We start from the raw sequence: 4,270 nt of genomic DNA on the forward strand, positions 1-4,270 counted from the left end.
AACAGATGACGGATGGATGGATGGATGGATGGATGGATACATACATACATACATACTTTATTAATCCCGAATGGGAAAACAATAATAATTGTGGGGATCTACACCCCAAATGGGAAAACAATAATAATTGGGGGGATCTACACAGGCAGGCACACAACACAGCTGCATCACATTCACCCAACACCTGGGATCACATGATGTTTTGGAAGGTCACATGACTAACAACTAATCAGGAAGTGATAAGTGTTTGCTGGCTGCAAGTCAGACTCTCTTTTGTGTTGATACTAGACACTGTTGTGTGAGTTGGGCTCCCTTTTCATGCAGGTATAATTGATCATGATAAAGCATGTTTAATCCCTGCCGTTTGAATTTTCATACTTCTTTCTTTCATTTTAATTAGGGTAATTCTAGAAGTGCCTGTCTGCTCTTCATGGAGGACACAGGCTTCTGCATGGAGTTTTAACATTTATACAATCACCCCCAGCGTGACGTGAGCTGCTGGGCTGCACTGGTAAATGCCTCAATATGTACATTTTCCATTGCATGTTTTATACCTGCATTGGAACATATTTTAACGACTTTCTCTGTCTGTAGCAATGGAACGTTCACCTTTTTTTTCTTTCATGTGTCAATGCACTGTGGGACAGTTGAGCATACTGAAAAGTAGGCCTATATTTTCTATGTTTGAGTTGACTATGCTATGCTGTTTAATGAGGTTGGCAACTAACGTACTTGGTTTCTCTTGAAAAGGGACCAGGCCAGCCACTGTTTTCCTGTGATTAATTGGCATTTCTTCATTGCTTCTTGTTGTTTAATCATTTGTTTGGTTCTCTATTATTTTGCTCTTAAGCTAGGGTTGCCAACTTCAGAAAAGAAAAATGTGGGACAATCGTGGTTCTTTACAGAAAAATAAGGGACACTCAAAATATATGTACTGTATCACACAGTATATGTCATTTCTGTCACGGAATGGGTTGATGAAAGGAGTGAGGACTCAAGTGCAGGAACAATGGGTATTTATTAAGTGGTAAAAATTTATCAAAAATACGAACAAGAACTCCCCATTACTATAATGTTACAAAAGCTTTTTTTCTCCTTTTTCGGATGAATCAACTTTGAACCTTCATCAAAGAATCCTGTCTCTTTTTTTTTTTTTTACATTAATAATAATCAGAAACGTTTCTTGGGCAGCAAATCACATCAACATATTATTCCCTCAGAAAGATTTCATGTTTTCTTGCGTGGCTGGATGTTGGACTCATTCATGAACAATAATCACGTTGTTTGAATTCACCAAAACTGATTTCCCAAAATCAAAACCTGGCTGGACAGTGAACGGGATTTGCTGTTAGCGTGAGTCCGGATCAAACAGGGAGCGACCAGACAGCAGAGGATTCTGTTCGCAAATCAAACAATGATTTGTCCAAAAATAATAATTCATTCTCAATTTAGAGTTTGTTATGCGTATATGGTCTGATGCGCGTGAGTGTGGACTGTGATTGGATGATGACCGGTGTTGTGCGTGTTGCTGTTGTATCGGTCAGTGGTTAGATCAGCATAGCAGTCTATTTAATCAGGACAAATAAATAAGGCCCAAAATATGGGACGTCCTGGCTAATTTGGGACAGTTGGCAACCCTATCTTGGGCCTACAACTCATGTGCCACATTCATAGCAGCATTGTTTTATTTTCTTGACTGAGTGTTGCCGTTAATGCTGGTGGTTCTCCTCCCTTACTAGGTCTTCTGCATAGGCTATCCCTGTACAAGGCCGGATCCACACTGATGCTTTGCTCCTTCTCTTCAGGGGACCACACTGGAAGAGACACTGTATTAGTGTGTACTTATTGCTACGTCATGGTGTGATATTTTGTAGCGGTATCTAAAGATCTTAAAGGTGCAATATGTAATATTTCTGAGGATCTATTGACAGAAATGCAATATAAGATCCATAACTATGTTTTCAGTGGTGTATAAAGACCTTACATAATGAACCGTTTTGTTTTTATTACCTTAGAATGAGACATTTATATCTCCATAACCGCGGGCACCCCCTTCTATGGAGGTCGACATATTGTGTCGTCATGTTTCTACCGTAGCCGACAGCGAACAAACAGCACTACAGAGCACGTTTCCTCACTACCTTGAAAAAGAACTTTTCAGTGGTGTATAAAGACCTTACTTAATGAACCGTTATATTTGTATTACCTTAGAATGAGCAGTTTTCCTGAATAATAAAGTAAACATAATTTCTTTATTTATCCTTGTAAAGAAACCTAATTGCTGTACTGGCTACTCTCTGCTGTCTCAGGCGATGACATATTTTCCTGTCGGCCACTGTAACTTTTGGATTGAACTTTATTGTCCAGTCTGTTTTCACAGAGCGGAAATTTTTCTTTGACACTGTAACATAAGACACATCACATATCACCAACACAAATACAAAAAATAATATAGTTAAACACTGTAAAAATAATAATAAAAAATATATATATATATATATATATATTAGCAGTCGCTCTATTGTTTCAATTAAAACACTGTACGATTTAAGATAATCACTGCCATAGGAAGAAACAATCTTTTGTAGAGATTTTTTCTAGCCAAGGGAATTTTTAGTCTACGTCCAGATGGGAGCAATTCAAAAGCAGAGTGAAGAGGGTGAGTGTTATCTTTAAAAATTGCAATTGCCATTTTTCCCATAAAATGATCGAACAAGCTCTGTAGTGGCTGTTGTTTTTGTTAGTAATCTTATTTACTTGCTTGATTATTTGTGAGAGTTTGTTCTTTTGTTTCAGTGTTAGATTGCTGTACCATGAAATAATGTTATATGTGAGAATACTCTCAATCATTGATCGATACAACATAGTTAGGGTCTGCTGACTAACATTGAAGCTTCTCAGTTTCCTATAGGAGACCTAGGCGTTGTCGTGCTTTTTTATGAATATACTCCACATTACTTTCAAAATTAAGTTTCTCATCTATAATTGTACCCAAATATTTGAAATTCGAGACTTGCTCTACAGTTTTTTCTTTTATGACAACTGGTTTATATTCAGATGCAGTATCTGCTCTTCTTGATTGATTTCTCAAACATAACTCTTTTGTCTTTTCGATATTAAGATGTAAAGAACTACTCTCAAACCAACGGATGATACTGTCGATGTACTCAAAATATGAGGTGCAGTTGATTTCTTTCTGGCATGAGACCAATGATATCATCAGCATATTTTTTAAGGGTAAGGTTATCGTCATTGCAGTTCAGTTCATTTATGTATGCGGAAAAAAAGTTTTGGAGACAGTACACATCCCTGCGGTACCCCAGTATCTAGAACCAAGCAGTCCGACATAACATTATTATTAACACAAACTCGCTGAGGGCGACCTTTTAAAAACTCCTTAATCCATGAATTTTTTCACACACTGCACCTTTAAGTGTGTAGTGCTTGCTGTGTTGCATGCTTCGACTGGTGTTGGGTTGCTGGGTTTCCGTCTCCCCAGGGTCCTTTTGCAGGGGTTTTGCATTGGCTGATCCAACCTTCCTAGACTGAGGAAACTCCACCAGTCATTTATTGCAGTATTTTTTTTTAAGATCCATTCTAATAACTTTTCTACATCTTTTGTATGAAAATATAATACATTTGGAACACATTTACATGTCTGCCTCTTGCCAACTTTCCTTGCGGGGAAAAACAGAGAATTAGCCACACTATATTTATGGGAAGATTTGTGGTTCCTCCTGCCCATCATCAGGGGTTGGCGTAGTCAGACTAAAGAAGGTATACTGCTTGGCAAGTACTACATAATGTTTTTATATATAGTTTTTAATCAAATAAATGCAGCCATGGGGAGCATATCAAATCTCATTCTCTATTATGCATATGCCTTGAAAGAGAGGGAGATACTTTTATGAAACTTCTATTGCTTTTGATACTTTTATGAACTTTTATTTAATTTTTTTGTTGTGGAGCTAATGACATTTCATGGCATAAACTTTAAAAATTAATGTTACTTTCTTGACAATTACCTGCAGTGTTGTCATTTTAATTATTCTATCAAATGCATTTTTGAAGTCTAATTTAGTTGCAAACAAGAGAGGAAAAAAGGAAACCAAATTAACAAAAACTGACAGCTTGACTGCACATTGTTAAAGAAATAAGTAAATTAGAGCTAAGAATTGAAGTTCTCTTTCAAGGGAACTCGAGCTGCGTCAAGCTGTGGGAACGCCTCTGCGTGTGTGTCTCATGAAGAACGTATGGAATCAGTCCAATG

The 4,270-nt window shown here is 37.3% G+C and overlaps 1 long non-coding RNA gene across 1 annotated transcript; it reads left to right on the plus strand.

Annotated features, from left to right (window-relative positions):
- The first annotated feature begins 238 nt into the window (after positions 1-238).
- On the plus strand, positions 239-2,168 carry LOC143707295 (uncharacterized). The gene is made up of 3 exons (XR_013193157.1): positions 239-298; positions 401-663; positions 1,740-2,168. It is a non-coding gene; the product is annotated as an uncharacterized LOC143707295 (long non-coding RNA).
- The last annotated feature ends 2,102 nt before the right edge of the window (positions 2,169-4,270 follow it).

This window comes from Siphateles boraxobius, unplaced genomic scaffold, assembly GCF_051911475.1.
Source record: "Siphateles boraxobius isolate OS27281-9 unplaced genomic scaffold, OSU_SipBor_1 41, whole genome shotgun sequence".
NCBI lineage: Eukaryota > Metazoa > Chordata > Actinopteri > Cypriniformes > Leuciscidae > Siphateles > Siphateles boraxobius.